Source organism: Carassius carassius, chromosome 26 (genome assembly GCF_963082965.1).
Source record: "Carassius carassius chromosome 26, fCarCar2.1, whole genome shotgun sequence".
NCBI classification, from domain to species: domain Eukaryota; kingdom Metazoa; phylum Chordata; class Actinopteri; order Cypriniformes; family Cyprinidae; genus Carassius; species Carassius carassius.
In genome coordinates this window covers 25,576,597-25,594,655 of record NC_081780.1, presented here as the reverse complement: position 1 = coordinate 25,594,655, position 18,059 = coordinate 25,576,597, and the positions used below count along the sequence as shown (strand labels likewise).

The window sequence follows — 18,059 nt, the reverse complement described above, 5'->3', positions numbered from 1 at the left end:
GGATTTATTAATATACATAAATGACAGCTTAATGATTAATGAGTCTTTTTTGGGGATTTATTCAAAGACCACATGTACCATTTTTTCGGTCACTGGTATTGCCTTACTTCTTTGGCAATATTTTTTCAGCACATCTAGTCAGAGTTACAGAAAAGTAATGATTATGCAGCAAATAAGGAGATTATGTTTTATTTATTTTTTAGTCAGGTTTGTTAAATTGTCATTGAATGACGCTAGTTTATTTGCACAACAATGTATTTGCTATAACAATTAAAATAATTGAAAAAAATTTATAAACAAGTAATGGTGCAATCCTTTGAATCTTAACTCTCGAGTGTAGCAGTATTCAATGGATGTACAATTATTATCATATGTAAAAAATTATTTGATCTGAAAGAAAAAAACACAGTAAACACCAGTGACACAATGAATCAACAGTGTAATATATTAGACCAAAGATCCTTATTCTTTTTTAAATGACTAAATTGTTACATTTTGACATGAATTTGGCAATTAGTGAAAGAAGTTAGTTAAATAACAAACATAAATACTGATCTTCACTGGTGTTACCCTTAAGGAAGATGACACCAGTGACAATTTTCATGAAAAATGCATTTTACAGTAACACTTTCTTTTAAGAAGTTCTTGCTACACGTTATGTATGCAGCAGCAAGATTAATCTAATGGCTACCAATAGCTGCTCGCATAAAATTCAAAGCATTAATGTTTGTCTACAAAGTCACTGCTGGCTCTGCACCCATTTACCTAAATTCATTATTTCAAACTTATATGCCTCTAGAAGCTTACATCCCCTTTCTGTCAGTCATCTGACGTCATGCAGTCTCACTTGGCAACCCCAATCACCTCTGTAATTGTAAGAAAAGACCAATAAAAATTGGTGAGTGGAATTTGCATGCCAAGCTGAGTGTTCACCCTACTTAAAACTTGTGGGGTCAACACCCACAGATACGCATTTTGTGGACTATATTCCTGATAAGGCCGAAAAGAGCTTGAATAACTCTACCATTTTTGATCACACAGAAAAGAACAACATAACATTTGAATCTGTAAGGTTTCTACTTTTATTCGTATACACTCGTAATAACAGCCAAACTTTGTGCTTTTGAAAAATAAAGAAAACAAACACTGTGCTTTCTCTGTCTTCACTCTCTCTGTAAACTGCTTTTTGAAATGCATCACTAAAATGACTACTGAGGTCTGTGTACGTTTTAATCATTTCATTTCTTATTTAGAATGCTATAACAAGAAATGGAAAATGACTCGTTTATTTGTATTTCCGTTTAGTTTAACAAACAGAAAATGATGTTTTGGCTCATTTTCTCATTTTTTATGTTTGGGGTTTACAAATTGGTTTGGCTTCAATATTTCATGTGCACTTGTGGGCGGAGCTGAAACGCTCCTTTCATCTGATTGGTCGAATCGCTCCCCCTTCAGCTCGGTCTTTTCATTCTTTCGGGCAGAATAAGAGTCAGTACGAGTGCGCCACTGTAATGTCTGAAGCCACTGCTCACTGTTAATTAGCATAATATCTGAATCAGATGTTGCTGGGAACATAATTTGTGCTGCTGCGATCTGCAAGTCACCCCTTTAAATTATTTCTAGGTTATAGTATTGTGTGAATATTGTCCCACTGATGAATACAGTGCAAATAGTTCTGTCTCCTTGGATAAAAGAGAAGTGAAAAAAAAAATCAATAATAGACTGAACAGTTCCATGATAATATGCCTAACATTATTACTCCTGTATTTTAAGTCAAAAGGCACTAGGTAGGTGTGTATGACATTAACAATTAATTCTGAAAATTAATATAGTTAAATTTATGAAATAAATTAGTAATATTAGTTCTATCACATACTAAATTGGTTGATATTTCTCTTCTTAGTCCTCTCTGTTGGGCTTGCGAAAGCCAACATATATTTGAACATTATTATTATTTATTATGAGAGTAATTGATACTGACTAGAGCTTTAATGTTTCACCAAATTCAGCTCAGATATTCAGAATCGTCTGACTAGTTGCTGTATAACTGGTCAGACTTTTACCTTCCCAAAAATCCTAGTGACTTGTGTTATCTGAGCAATGAAGGCCTTAACACTTAATGTCCACTAGAGGGGGCAACAGGATTTCTGTTTACATCAGTTTAAATGACAAATAAATACATGAGTTAATGCTTTTGCTTAAGTACAAATATGAAACCCAATAATTAATGCTGTATGGAAAATGTATTGCGTGATTTCACTACCATTAAGAAAACTGCTTACTTGCATGAAATGTATGTATTGACAGATTTAGAGTAGAAAGAACTTATAAAATTAGAAATAGTTTCAATGGAAAATGTAGTAGTTAAGGTGTATGTTACAGACGGTTAAGAGAAGAAGAAGAGGAAAAGGGCTCGAAGGTACTAGAAAGGAATGTGCCGTAAACAACTGAAAGCATTGGCGGAGGATTTGGCAGCACACCAGTTGATGACATCAGAAGAACCAGTGTTTGAAGTCTACGTATAAAAGACTGAGAGACTCGACAGACGGATACTGAATAGCGCAGTATCCCTCGATGCCCAATACCAGCTGATTATACCTTGATTTTGTAACTTTACAATTGTACTTATATATAACTTTTGTTAACTTTAATAAAATTTATATTATTGACAAGTTATTGTCTACAAGAGTAGTAATTTAAGTAATAATACTTTTGGAATGCTTATATTTTAGTTCAGATTCGACTTTCATTACCTACCTGAGATAATAAATAAAAAGGTAAAAGGTGTATAGATAAAGGAGACACCATAAAACATGGTGCCCAACGTGCTTTAATTGTCTAATTACTGGCCAGAATTAGACAATTGAGTGCTTGCCTAATAGATTAAGCGTTGTTAGGCTTACGGTTAATGCAAATACAGCCCAGAAAGGGAAAATATTACTCTTATAATACAGCCCAGAAAGGGAAATATTACTGTTATACTACAACTCAGAATGGGTTAAATGTGCACATAAGAAATAAATTAAAGAGCGAAGATAACAGTAATAGGCCTATAACAAGGTGAAAGAAACCATTAAATAGAGCTATATTAAAGAGGCTAAGCTAATGACATTTCTGCCTCAGGGAAAAAGAAAGTTGACACCTTTTCAAATGATTCTTCTCATATAACCATGCGTCTTGGTTTTGACATAAAGGAGAGTGTGGGACTGATGTGTGCTGAAGTGAAAATACCAGCGTTTACAAAGGGTCGTCATCAATTTGATGCAAAAGATGTGGAGGAAACAAGATGCCCATCTCAGAATACACATGCAAAGAGCTATTGGTCAAGTTCAGAATAAATACAACATTTTGTCTTCTAAAATTCCCATAAATATGGTTCTGCCATGTGAGGGTGAGACTGTGGTTTACTTGGACAAAGTTGTCACAGTCTGCTGTGCTCTTACAAACATGTTTCCAAGTGTTGTGCGGTGATTGCTAAATCAACTGGTTTGTAAAAACGTTTGTTAAAAGTTGTACAAAGCAAGAGGTGTTGTGTATTTTATATTCCTTGATGACTTGCAGGATAGTTGATGAATGATGTTAAATTTGTGGTTCATGTTAGCAGATGATAAAGCCAGACCACATTACATGAATCAAATAAATTCTTTATTTTGTTTTCAATGAACAATTTGCTTTGATATTCTGTCATACATGTACAATGGGCTGAGGAAACTTCACCATTGGTGTTGATAACAACCCAAGCCTTCAGAGGAACGTTCCCGGTTACTTAACTGTAACCTTGTTCCCTGAGAAAGCGGAACGAGATGCTGCGCTGCTCAGCACATTGGGAAACGTCTTATTCATGACCAGCTGTGAATAATGTAACACGTCGATAGAATTGACCCGGTAGTGATATAGCCTCGGTTGATGACGTCATCGGGCATCAACATGGGGCTATAAATAGATACACCACAGGTGAATCAACAGGATATTTTGAAAGTGACGTGACATTCAGCCAAGTATGGTGACCCATACTCAGAATTTGTGCTCTGCATTTAACCCATCTGAAATGCATACACACAGAGCATTGAACACACACACACACTGTGAGCACACACCCGGAGCAGTGGGCAGCCATTTATGCTGCGGCGCCCGGGGAACAGTTGGGGGTTCGATGCCTTGCTCAAGGGCACCTAAGTCATGGTATTGAAGGTGGAGAGAGAACTGTACATGCACTCGCCCCACCCTCAATTCCTGCCAGCCCGGGACTCGAACTCACAACCTTTCGATTGGGAGTCCGACTCTCTAACCATTAGGCCACGACTTCCCCCAGCATTTTGTCTGAAGAGCAGTCCTGGGACATATTCAGTACGGCAATGCAGCGCAGCATCTTGTTCCGCTTTCTCAGGGAACAAGGTTAAAGTTAAGTAACTGGGAACATTCCCTTTCGAAAGCTTCAGTTGATGCTGCGCTGCTCAGCGCATTGGGAACGAGAATAACGATGCCGCCGTGCTTGAAAAATGTCTGGACCGCTAAGGTTGTGCAGGTGTGCTATCAAACCAAAAGAAGGCCTCAGACATTAGCTTGTGATGTTGACTCAAGGACATGAGAGCCCGGAGTAGCATGGACATCCAAACTATAAAATCTTATGAATGTGTGCAGAGAGGACCAACCTGCCGCATCACAAACCTGTTGTAAGGGGGCACCCCTTGCTAAAGCACAAGAGGAAGCGACCCCCCTTGTGGAGTGAGCTCTAAGACCTATAGGCAAAGCTTGAACCCAACTCAACAACTCTCTTCAAAGAAGTTATTGCCATGAGAAAAACCATTTTCAAAGTCAGAAGTTTATCAGACGCTGACTCTAAAGGTTCAAAGGGGGTGGGTGTAGTCTGGTGGAGGGAGCCCTAGCACTAAGAATGGTATCAATAACCTCCGGCAACAGCACTGTGTGTTCCTCAGTTGGTACCCTTCAGGGGCCAAACGTGAAGGTTCCACAGCTCGGGCCTGGGATGGAATATCGTGCCCCCTCCCCTGCCTGAGACAGAAAGTCCCTCCTCTCCGGAATCGGCCATGGTGAGCCGTCGAGGAGAGATATTATCTCCGAGAACCATACTCTGTTCGGCCAACGTGGCGCTATCAGCAAGAGGCAAGACCTTTGTTGGCGAACTCTGGCTAGGACTCCCGGGAGCAGAGAGACTGGAGGAAATGCATACAGGCGCATTTTGGGCCATGAGTGCGCCATTGCATCCAGACCCAGGGGGGCTGGGTGACTCAGAGAGAAGTAGAGGGGACATTGCGCTGTCTGATGGGAGGCAAAGAGGTCCACCTCTGCTTCGTAAAATTTTCTCCAAATCTGTTTCACTACCTCCGGGTGGAGTTTCCGTTCCCCCATCGGTAGTGCCTGTCTGGACAGTAAATCTGATCCCACATTCAAACACCATGGAATGTAAACTATCCTGAGTGACAGGAGCCTGTCCTGGGCCTAAAGAAAAATCTGCCTCGCTATCTTGTTCAGATTACGTGAGCGCAGACCCCCCTGGTGATTTATATAAGAGGCTGTCGCTGTGTTGTCCACCCGTACTAGGACATGACAGCCCCTTAAATGATGGAGGAGATATTTCAGATGCACCATCCCGTGAAGGACGAATGCTTCTTCATGTTTCTTCACCTCCTTAAACCTGTTGACAACCGTATTAACCGAGTCGCCAAATAGGCCCGATGGAGAAATAGGAGTTTTAACATTTCCTCTCCTTAATTCCCGTCAAATTAAGCCACAGATGCCTCTCCGTGCTGACTAAAGCTGACATCGATCGGTCAATGGCACGAGCCATCTGCTTGGTCGCACGGAGAGACAAATCTGTAGCCCGACGAAGCTCAGCGAACACTCCCTCGTCGATTGTACCACCCACACTCAAGTCCTTCTACAGGTCACGCCTGTAGTGTTACAGGCAGTGGTACGCCTGTAACACTGCCATAGTATGCAGCGCAGCACCATCCTGACCTGCAGCTTGGTAAGCCTTACCCACTAGCGATGATGTTATTTTACATCATCATCTCCCCAGGCTTAGTGGGGAGAGTAGGTTTCATAACCGAGGATGCTCGGGCGAGAGATAGCTCGCAAGCGTCTCTTCAACCCACAGCATCTCTGAATACCCCCGTGACTTTGCATCCACGATAGTTGAAGAAGTCAACGTTGATGACACAAAAGACGCGGGAAGTATACGGTATGCTCCATGACTTTGATAGCTCATCATGGAGGTACTCGAAAAAGGGGAGCGACTGATGTTGTGGTTTCTTTCTCCTACCACCCAACAGAAACCTATCCTCTAGCTTACTACGTTTGGGGGTCTCTTGTTCGAGTGGCCAGCCAAGCTGCAACCTGTCCACCGCGCGAGTAACCACCTCAAACAGTTCCTCGACCGATTTCCTCTTGTGAGGATTTTCCTGCTCTTGGCCCGAAGACCCAAGAGAAATATCATCCTCCTCGTGAACCGAAGAAGCACCGGAGCGCACTTCGAGATCACGAGAGAGGATGTGCAGATCTGGTGACTCCACAAGCGAAAGGGACGAGCCCGTCACTCATTCGTCACGCAAATCAGCACGAGAGCCCTCCGATGAAAAGGTGGGTGCAGTCTGAAAATAGTTCAGAGGAGCATGAAGCATCTTCACTGAGAGCAGTTCACAATGCTCGCACTCGCCCGCCTCTAAAGCCAGAACCGTGTGCTCTTTCCCCAAACAAACAAAACAGTAATCATGTGTATCCAGCTCATACATAGGATGAGATCATGGAGGAACACAACACTTACCATTTCGTTGACTCATCCTACGAAGATCTGTAGCCGACGAGAAGAATCTTCCTGACGCACACATGCACAGAATGATCTGAAGACAAAAGACCTGTTGATGCACCTGTGGCACATCTATTTATAGCCCCGTTTTGCAGGCGCGCGCCCCGATGACGTCATCAACCGAGGATATATCACCACCGGGTCAATTCTATCGACGTGTTACACACATTATTCACAGCTGGTCACGAATAAGACGTTTCCCATTGCGCTGAACAGCGCAGCATCGACTGAAGCTTTCGAAAGGGAACTTCACTAAGGTGCTGGGAGTGCATCACCTGTACATAAAGACAGAAATGTTAATCAATGACAGATAAATTAATTATCTGATTAATACAAATTAAACTTAATACATTTGTGATTAATAAAAGCAGAACCACCTAAATTATCTTGTTTTTATTCTAACGTCAAATTAACTTGTAAATGTAAATTATGTATTCCAATGTAAAAATAATGTAATGTAAATTATTGATTGTAAATTATGTATTCATTAATTTCTAATCAACATAACCACATGAGTTACAAAAATAAATCTGCCCACCACAAGCAAAATAAAACAATTTTGACGATTATAACAATTGTTTTTTTTTTTTATTAAATGCAACTGCTCAAACCCACTGCTTATGACTCTTTAAAATAACATAACTTTAGCTGAATATTTAGCATTATGTTTGTTTTAATAACTTGGCCAAAAACACAAGTGCCATCTTATGAACATGTGTTGATTCATTGCACAGAATACAACTGAGAACGAATCAATATTACAGAACCATTAAGATACGTAGGTATTAATACATTGTCAGTAAATAGCATATTTCTTTTAGCTGGTTTGCCAACCGCCATAAAACTCAGAAAGAAGAAGAAGAAGTGCCCTCTTACCTTTGCCAGTACAACTGTGCTCTTGCAGTTAGGCAGCCTGTGAATGAAGAGGTCTTGTACCCAGCTGCTGCAAAACTGTTCGTGAGCTTGAAGGGATTTATAGCTCTTAAACTCCTTCAAAGTGTACGCATTCTTTGGCTGCTAAATCATATGGATCTATGTTGTTTATCTCTGACAGTTTGTCCAAATAAGTTTTTGGCAGTGGCATTTAATTTCTCCCAATCGGGTCTCCTTCTCTTTTTCTTTCAACTTCTCTATTTCTTCCATTCAATTGTACCTCATTTTTACACACCCACAATTAAATATCATAGCAATGGTCAGCGAAAACGTAAACAGAGATTGTGCCTCTAAACATGGTGCCCAAGTCCCATAATGCAACACTGCATGACGTACCTTCACATTCCATATTAGAGTAAAGGCGAGTTCGACTTGAAGCAGCGCTCTACAGAAAGATCACTGTATGACATCAAAGTACCGTGAGAGCGATTTGAATGCATTGGATACATGTGCTCTCTTATCACTCTCGTGGTACTTTGATGTCATACAGTGATCATTCTTTGCAGCGCTGCTTCAAGTCGAACGCACCTTAAATTGTAGGTTCTGTTTTCACGTTGTTCGCAGTCAGCTTGTGGTTGACTTTTGTACGGGTAACAGTTACAAATATGTGATCTGAATGCTGCTATTTGAAAATCACAATAGATAAAACCATCTGATAAATACTTATATTTAATCTGTTCACTGAAAATAAATGTACAGTTGTGATTGTACATTGTTTTTGATCCATTATTGTGTGCGAGGACATTTTGGTTAGCGTTATTGAACTGATTATGGACCTTGGACCGACCGTGGACCACCAGCAAACAGTGATTATAAACCAGCTGCTCGTCAGCTGCTGCTGCTGGTCCGCTGAAATATCGACGAGCAAAACGCCAACCGCAGGCAGCGTCCGCTGCCGGTCCGTCGACTTTGCCTCCAGTGGGCCACCACTGGTCTTATGTTAGCAGTAATTGTACAGTATTAAGTTAGTTAGCTAACTGTAAGACATAAGCTAATATTTTAGAGCCTTGTTTTGACAAAAAATTTCATTATCTTTAGATTTTCTTAGTGCTAACAGCTATCTTTTCCCCCTAAGATTAAGATGGCATTATGATCGTTATTATCCACCAGAACAATTATATTATTGTGGATTATGTTAAATGTGGAGTAAATTCATCTCAAATTAGTAACGTTAACTGGGCTTCTTCATAATTTTCTCTCCTGCTGTGTGTGTGATGATGAGCCTTTGTCTGCTTCATCAACTGAAATATGAAGTGCATATAAAATAAGCAAGATAGGGGCAAGAGATTATTTGTGTGCAACCATGGGTACAGATTATTCATATTCTTATTTTACACCTGTTGTATTGATGTATTAATTTTTGCATCCTTGTGCTACAGCTACAACCACTGAGACTGTGAAGCTGCCAGTTGCACCCCTTGCTTGATTGTTCAAGGTAATGTTGTCCTTTTCATTTTTATTGTATTTTCAAGCATCAAGTGGTGAGACTGTTGTGAGCAGTTTCATGAAGGAACTGTTTTCTTTCTACAAAAAAGTTTTTACATGAAGCTGCTCACAATAAATTATGTGGATACTAATGTAGGATGCACTCATTTCATTTAAAGGATTCTACCGTATTTTCCACACTATAAGGCGCACTTAAAAGCCTTTAATTTTCTCAAGAAACGACAGTGCGCCTTATAATCCGGAGCACCTTATATATGGATCAAGGCGCTCTGTCAAAATGTTTCAGTATGAAAAAACAATAAAAACAATTTAATAATTATAAAATGTTTCAGTACCAATGGTAAACTACAAAGCCACACCGCTTGCAGCATTACGGCTACCGTAGTCAGTAAACACCGGTAATGTGCTGTAATGTGAAGAATTCGAGGGATTCGTGGACGGGGAATGAACGGAAACATTGAGCTTTACGTGTTATACGTAACTGAACAATGTTGATTTGAACGTTTGATTTAGTGGTATCAGACTGTTTCTTTTACTACGTGTTTACTGAATTAGGGCAAAGATCCCCCTCCACGTTTGGGAGAAGAGTGAGCAAGGCTGGGAGATATTGTTAATATGCACATCAACGTTTGAACAACGTTCAAGTCGTTAAGTCAGAAAGCTTAATAAAGTTTTGTTGACATTCCCTTTAGCACAGCTCCATCTAGTGGATGCATAACACAAACCCAGTCAAACGTTTGACTGCAGTATCTTCTATTCTATGCGCCTTTTAATTCGTTGTGCCCTATATATGAAAACAGTTCTGAAATAGGCCATTCATTGAAGGTGCGCCTTATAATCCGTTGCGCCTTATAGTGTGGAAAATACGGTAAATGTAGACAGAAAGGTCGCCCAACTGCCTGAAGTCAACATAAACAATTCAGACCTGCTGTCACTTCAGAATTGAATCATTTGGCTTTGGGAAAAAAAAAATATATATATATATATATATATAGACTTCGAGTCTCATCTGCTTCCAGCTATTTTTAACTGTAAGCAGCATGTTATATTTCTTGAACTTGCAAATTTGTTGTTGTCTTACCATATTATTTTAATGTATTATCTACATTATGAACACACTGGTTTGTAGTGCAAACAGTTTTTACATTTACTGGAGGGACAAGCTGGCTGCCATCTTTGCCATTTCAGTTTGAAGTATGCTGAAGATGATTCTTGCACTCTGGAATTTATCGAAGGCAATTTTTACTTAATATTGTTCTTGAGGGCGTTTTTTTTATTTGGTGGGTTAAACAAGAAATATTTGGATGTGTTGTGATTTTGTGAGCCGTGCAGGAGTGCAGCAGCCAAGCGATGATGAACCGCTTCTTCCCCTCAAACAGGTGGTGTGTTGCAGATTCAACATTTGTGTCTGTGCTGGAGACCAGAGAGGAAGCGTTTTTTAAAAGGATCCCAATCATCCTTCCTCTGCAAACAGTACATATAAATTGATGAACACTGTTAAGTGCAAATGCTCTGCCTGGATAAAAACACACATTTACTTTATCGCAGGACTGTTTTTGACTGTGTGTTTGTGAAGGAAATGTTTTTAAGCTGTTGTTATTTAAATGGATAGGGTTAATATTACCTTGTTCTGTCACCTTTTTAGTATGTACTGCAACAACAGTGACCCGCTGAAGGTGGTGACTGGGACCTGAAACCTTTTTCATCCCACTAACAGCTTTCCTTTCTGCTTTTTGTTTATAGGTACTTCATGGGCATCAATCCAGAGACAGGTACAAACTCAGAGAGGCAGAGAGGACATATCAACCTGCAAGTCTGTACACTGATCAGGAAACTCAATGACTTTGAATAGATGTCAATCTAGTGTGTAAACAATGTTCCAAGACCAGAATGAACAAACCAAACTCTATCTTTGTGATAAGTAAGTTAGATGTGGTCATGTAGTAAGATGATCCCTGAATATGTTCGACAGTGTGTTCTGATTCAGTGAAGAGAAAAAAATGATCATCTGAACCTATTTCCTGGAAAGTTTAGACTGGATTTATTAAATTGTTCTTCAGTGCCTGCTCCTAAAAAAGTGTCCTCCAGTGCTCGCTCCACGAAAATGCCTGCCCTCCCACCCACTCCTGCCTCCAACGCTGTTGTCTGGAAGCCCCTCTGCTCGCCCTCAGCCCACCATCATTGCAATGCGAGCCCTGTGGGACTGCCACCCTCCAGCATCGCTGTGGACGGAGTCTCCCTCACCTCCACCTTGACCGTCTACTCCACGATGGCAACTAGCTCCCTCCTCTCTGTCGTGGCCCAGCAGTCCACAAGCTCCACCAGGCTCCCTCATCCCTCCGGATCCACCTTGGTCTGGCGTTGACCATCCTGCGCCTCGTTCCTCCATATAATGTACATTATTGTTTCTCCTCTATGCCCCACCTTCTGAAACGTGTCAATTTTACAAGGCACATCGTTCTGAAAAAACAAGGTGCCAGTTATCCAGTGCATTGTGCTTGGCCGAATGCCTCAAGTGTGTGACGGAAATGTTAATCCCCTTAACATTAGGTCTGTGTATCGACAAGAATCTGGCGATACGATACGTATCATGATAAAGAGGTTGCAATATGATATATATTACGATACACTGCAATACTGTAAGCAAGGCGATATATTGGGATGTTTCTTATTTTAGGAATAGGATATATTTTAGGAAGTCTGTCATTAAGGACACACCACCATATGCAAACCTTAGCAATAAATAAAGAAATATTTAACCAGAACCCGCTGGGATCTGCATTTGCAGTTATCAGTCCCTTCAACGTTACTGAAACACGTACGATACGTGAAAAATCCAAGTGCTTGCAGGAATCTTTAGTTGAATGTATAAAATGTATTTTATAAAAAGACTATCTATATTTTTAGACCCTGCTTTAAGCGTTCACAGTTTAAGTTTACGATTGTTATAATGTCATAACATTTTGATCTGAACAAAAAAATACATCTGCTTAATATCAATGAAAAATAAAGAAAACAAAACAATTGTAAAACAATAAATTAAATACAGATTTTGATAATTCTCAGAACTTTTCAATTTGGATTTCACATGTTTTTTTTTCAGTTTGTATTTGTTTTGTGTGGAATCACCATAGACTGTATAAAAACATATTTTCACCACATTTGACACACATATGTATGGGAACACTTTAAGGACACCTAAAAATTGGTGGGATTGTGCCTCTTGTTGTCTCTATATTTGAACAAAACATGAAATTGTCATTGACTAAAAAAGGGTATTATGATATAAATTGCAATAGTTTACGAATGCATTGGTGTAACAAAACTTTGTATGTACCATTGAGGCCATGACCTGAAAGTACTCAAAAAGTTTTGAGAAAGGGCCACTTTGTGGTTAAAAGTTATAATGAAATTTCGGTAACACTTTACAGTAAGGGTAGATGAATTACCATGAATTATTGCATAAATTAATGTGTGAATTAATATTAATATCATTGTGGATAAAGCTATGCTTATGGTACATGATAAAAAAAAAACATTATTTTGTGCATGTAAACTACTTGAATTATTACTAGAATATACAAAAATCCACATTATCTCATGCATGCATACAGTCTAGAACAGCATATCAATTAATGTGAGAAGTAATGTTTTTCATTAAATATGATATGAGTTATCAAGCATGTGCATGTCTTCTTCATAGTAGCCTGCAGATAAATGGACAGACCCCAACACTGGCCAATCACAGCACATAGTATGTGAATTCTGTTAACATCCAAATACAGTAGTCATCATTAACTAAGCATTAGCTTCTCATGAGTTCATCGTGTGTGGGGCCCCTTCAACTAAAGTGGTGAAAAGGCCCCAAAATGGGCCAATCACTGCACAAATCACGTGAATTCTGTTAACATCCAAGTACAATAGTCAATATTTACTATGTGTGTGGCCCATCAACTAAAGTGGTGACTTGGTCCTTTGAGATATTGATAAACACTGTGTTATTAATGATGGCATAATTGTGAAATGACATGAATATGAACATGAAAGTTAAAGCTTTTGCATACAATGTATTGTGGACACAAAGAGACTTTGATAAAAACGTTCTGCTTTATTCTTAAACAGTATAACCCAGTGAAATCAACAGCAATGCTTGGGAAGAGCTGAGAAGTAATGCAGTACATATACCATGAACCTGGAGTGCCTGTATATTTGAAAACTCTTTACAAAACCATAGTATTTGCAAAAAAAGAAAAAAAGAAAAAGATGAAACAAACAGCTTGGTCTTTTTTAATCAGTAATGTATTTCATTAGATTACTCAGGTTTAGTAACTTAATCTGAATACTTTAGAATACTTTAACTATGTAACACAAAGGAACATATTAATGTCTTGTTTTTATGTTTTCAAACTCTAAATAAGATTTGTGTTTTCCTTGCATTTTATTTTTAACAACATAAATTTTCCACCGCATTTCTATGATCAAAGAAAATGTGTAATTTAAATCTTCCACTCAATACAAATTCAATTTGAATACAATGAATGGGATTCTGTCCTGTTTCATGACAATCCAGACACAGCAAACATATAAAATTAGTCAAAACAACTGGCACAGTTGTCCAAGTTATACAATATATTTGTTTAATGAATGGGCCAAACTTGATTACTTCACTGATAATCCTCTCTATGGAGAAGCGATTGGCACAAAAGAATAGCTAATGGCTCTATCAAACCAGAACTACTTTCCTACCTCAATATGCTTCCTCAGATTTGGTGGTGAACTTTTGAAGCCAGACATTAGCCAGACATTTACACATTAGAAATGTGTGTGTGTTTGATGCATGAAAACAATGATCTTTAGTTCTCACGTCAAGCACACACGTTTGAGCTCCTGTTTACCATATTTAATGTGCATAAGATCAAATAATAATATAATGTACTTTTCAAGATGAAATAAAATTGTAAGGAGTAAAAAGTACTGTTTTTTTTCTTCAGAAATGTAATCAAGTAAAAGTACAAGTAGTCCGTTTAAATTGTACTTGAGTAAATTACAAATCCCCAAAAATAATACTTTAGTAAATTAAAATTAAATTAAAATTAAAAATGTATGCATTTAGCAGACGCTTTTATCCAAAGCGACTTACAGTACATTCAAGTAAAATTACTCAAGTATTTTACACCTCTGAACAAACGTGTGTGTCCTCCAATTTGACCCACAACCTGATCAGTTTGTACATGAAATAAATTAATTCATCAACTCACTTTTACTCTCAGATAAACTTGACACTAAATTCCCCCTCACATCAGGCACCATTTGTGTTTCCTCAGATCGTAAATGTTGTTAAACAAAAATATTTAATAGCTCTTCCTATAGAAACATCAGATTTGTGCCTATAACATTTTAAATCTAACAATTTATGCCTGATGAATGTCAGTGGAACGAGTAAAAAAATAAAAAACAAAGAAGTAACCCAAAACTAGCCCTATCGCTTTTCAGGAGTAAAAAATCTCGTTCCAGGGGGTAAAACTCGTTTTCTGGCAGGGTTTCCCTGTTAAAATTCCCATTACAAAATTGTAGTTCTACTGACAGCAGGTAATTATTCTCATTTCATCATGATAATATTATGGATTATCAATATATTTTTGTGGGCTCCCCTCGATGAGGGCCCCAGTTCCAGTGTTACCTCCTGTCCAACACACCAGTGCACAAAATTCTAAACCAGAAACTAGTGAAATACTATCAATTCAATTTTTTTTTCAATTCAAGTTTATTTGTATAGCGCTTTTTACAATACAAATCGTTACAAAGCAACTTTACAGAAAATTATGTTTCTACAATATTTAGTAGTAGCTAGTAGTTTGTGCACGTTTGACAGGATTTTAGAAAAATAAAAATAATAATAATAATAATACAAGACGTAGTCAGCTAGATGATGAACTATCAATATTATTAATTAATAGTAATTATAGGATGCAGTCACACATGTAGCAATAATTGTTAGTTCTGTTTGTTGATTCAAGGTTAGGATCATCTGGGGTCCTCTGAGGGTCAGCATCATCTCTTCTCAGGTGTTCTGGATCCAGACTGGAGCTTGTGTAAATCCTAGTTACCACGGGATGTAAATCCCGTGGCAAAACATAGAAACAAAATAGAGACATCATTAGCATAGCTGCTGATCCAACAAAGTAAAATTAGTTTAACCCAAGCTAAAGAATAAAAATGCAGATGCAACTACACTCACAATTTAAGAGATACATTATTCGAATGCTTGGCGAAAGAGATGCGTTTTTAATCTAGATTTAAACAGAGAGAGTGTGTCTGAACCCCGAACATTATCAGGAAGGCTATTCCAGAGTTTGGGAGCCAAATGTGAAAAAGCTCTACCTCCTTTAGTGGACTTTGCTATCCTAGGAACTACCAAAAGTCCAGCGTTTTGTGACCTTAGGGTGCGTGATGGGTTGTAGCGTGGTAGAAGGCTAGTTAGGTACGCAGGAGCTAAACCATTTAGGGCCTTATAGGTAAGTAATGATAATTTGTAACTGATACGGAACTTAATAGGTAGCCAGTGCAGAGACTGTAAAATTGGGGTAATATGATCATATTTTCTTGACCTGGTAAGGACTCTAGCTGCTGCATTTTGGACTACCTGTAGCTTGTTTATTGACGAAGCAGGACAACCACCTAGAAGTCCATTACAATAGTCCAGTCTAGAGGTCATGAAAGCATGAACTAGCTTTTATGCATCAGAAACAGATAACATGTTTCGTAGCTTGGCAATGTTTCTAAGATGGAAGAATGCGGTTTTTGTAACATTGGAAATATGATTTTCAAAAGACAAATTGCTGTCCAATATAACACCCAGATTTCTGACTGTAGAGGAAGTAACAGTACATCCGTCAAGTTGCAGATTGTAATCTATAAGATTCTGTGTGGTGTTTTTTGGTCCAATAATTAATATCTCTGTCTTATCCGAATTTAATTGGAGAAAATTATTTGTCATCCAATCTTTTACATTTTTAACACACTCTGTTAGCTTAGATAATTGGGAAGTTTCATCTGGTCTCGTTAAGATATATAGCTGAGTATCATCAGCATAACAGTGGAAGCTAATTCCGTATTTTCTAATAATATTACCAAGGGGCAACATGTATATTGAAAATAGAAGGGGACCTAGGACGGATCCTTGTGGCACTCCATATTTTACTGATGATAAATGAGATGACACCCCATTTAAGTAAACAAAATGGTAGCGATCGGACAGGTAGGATCTAAACCATCTTAGAGCCTGCCCTTGAATACCTGTATAGTTTTGTAATCGATCTATGAGTATGTCATGATCTATGGTGTCGAACGCAGCACTAAGATCAAGTAAGACTAGAAATGAGATGCAGCCTTGATCTGACGCAAGAAGCAGGTCATTTGTAATTTTAACAAGTGCAGTTTCTGTGCTATGGTGGGGCCTAAAACCTGACTGAAATTCTTCATACAGATCATTTTTATGCAGGAAGGTGCTCAATTGAGCAGACACAACTTTTTCTAAAATTTTAGACATAAATGGAAGATTTGAAATAGTCCTATAATTTGCCAGTACACTAGGATCTAGTTTTGGTTTCTTAATAAGAGGCTTGATAACCACCAGCTTGAATGGTTTTGGGACGTGACCTAAAGATAACGACGAGTTAATGATATTGAGAAGCGGTTCTTCGGCTACAGGTAACAGCTCTTTTAGTAATTTAGTGGGTACAGGATCTAATAAACATGTTGTTGGTTTAGATACAGTGATAAGTTTATTTAGCTCTTCCTGTCCTATATTTGTAAAGCACTGCAGTTTATCTTTGGGTGCGATGGATGAAACTGAAGTGTTAGACGCTGTAGAATCTACATTCGCTATTGTATTTCTAATGTTATCTATTTTATCAGTGAAGAAATTCATAAAGTCATTACTATTTAACGTTGGTGGAATATTTGAATCAGGTGGCGTCTGGTAATTTGTTAATTTAGCCACTGTGCTAAATAAAAACCTTGGATTGTTTTGGTTATTTTCAATGAGTTTGTGGATATGCTCTGCCCTAGCAGTTTTTAGAGCCTGTCTATACCTGGACATACTGTTTTTCCATGCAATTTTAAAAACTTCCAAGTTAGTTTTTCTCCATTTGCGTTCAAGACTACGAGTTACTTTCTTGAGAGAGTGAGTATTACTGTTATACCATGGCACAGTACGTTTTTCTCTAACCTTTTTCAATTTGATGGGGGCAACAGCTTCTAATGTATTAGAGAAAATAGTGCCCATGTTGTCAGTAATTTCGTCTAATTCATGTGTATTTTTGGGTACAAATAGCAGTTGAGATAGATCAGGCAGGTTATTTGCGAATCTGTCTTTGGTGGCTGGAACAATAGTTCTGCCCAGACGGTAACGCTGAGACATATAGTTAATATCAGTTATACGCAGCATGCACGATACAAGGAAATGGTCTGTAATATCATCCCATTGGGGTACAATATCTATAGCAGTAAGATCGATTCCATGCGATATAATTAGATCTAGTGTATGATTAAAACGATGAGTGGGCCCGGTGACATTTTGCTTGACTCCAAAGGAGTTTATTAGGTCAGTAAACGCAAGTCCTAATATATCATTTGCATTATCAACGTGAATATTAAAATCTCCCATGATTAGCGCCTTATCAACTGTAACTAGAAGGTCTGAGAGGAAATCTGCAAACTCTTTTAGGAATTCTGTATACGGCCCTGGTGGTCTATACACAGTAGCCAGAGCAAGAGATACATTAGATTTCTTTTGCATGTCTGACAGTGTAACATTTAGCAGAAGTATTTCAAAAGAGTTAAACCTGTCTCC

At 38.5% G+C, this 18,059-nt stretch overlaps 1 protein-coding gene across 3 annotated transcripts in view; it reads right to left on the bottom strand.

Moving 5' to 3' along the window:
* LOC132106339 (uncharacterized) overlaps nt 1–18,059 on the bottom strand; it is a 38,905-nt gene that overhangs the window by 19,711 nt on the left and 1,135 nt on the right. The window contains exon 2 of one of the 3 annotated variants that reach the window (XM_059511960.1): nt 15,205–15,304. The exons of the other annotated variants lie outside the window; for them this stretch is intronic. The gene's annotated coding sequence lies outside the window, so the exon portion shown is untranslated. Of the gene's footprint in view, nt 1–15,204; nt 15,305–18,059 lie in introns of those variants that run through there. 3 annotated transcript variants of the gene reach the window in all.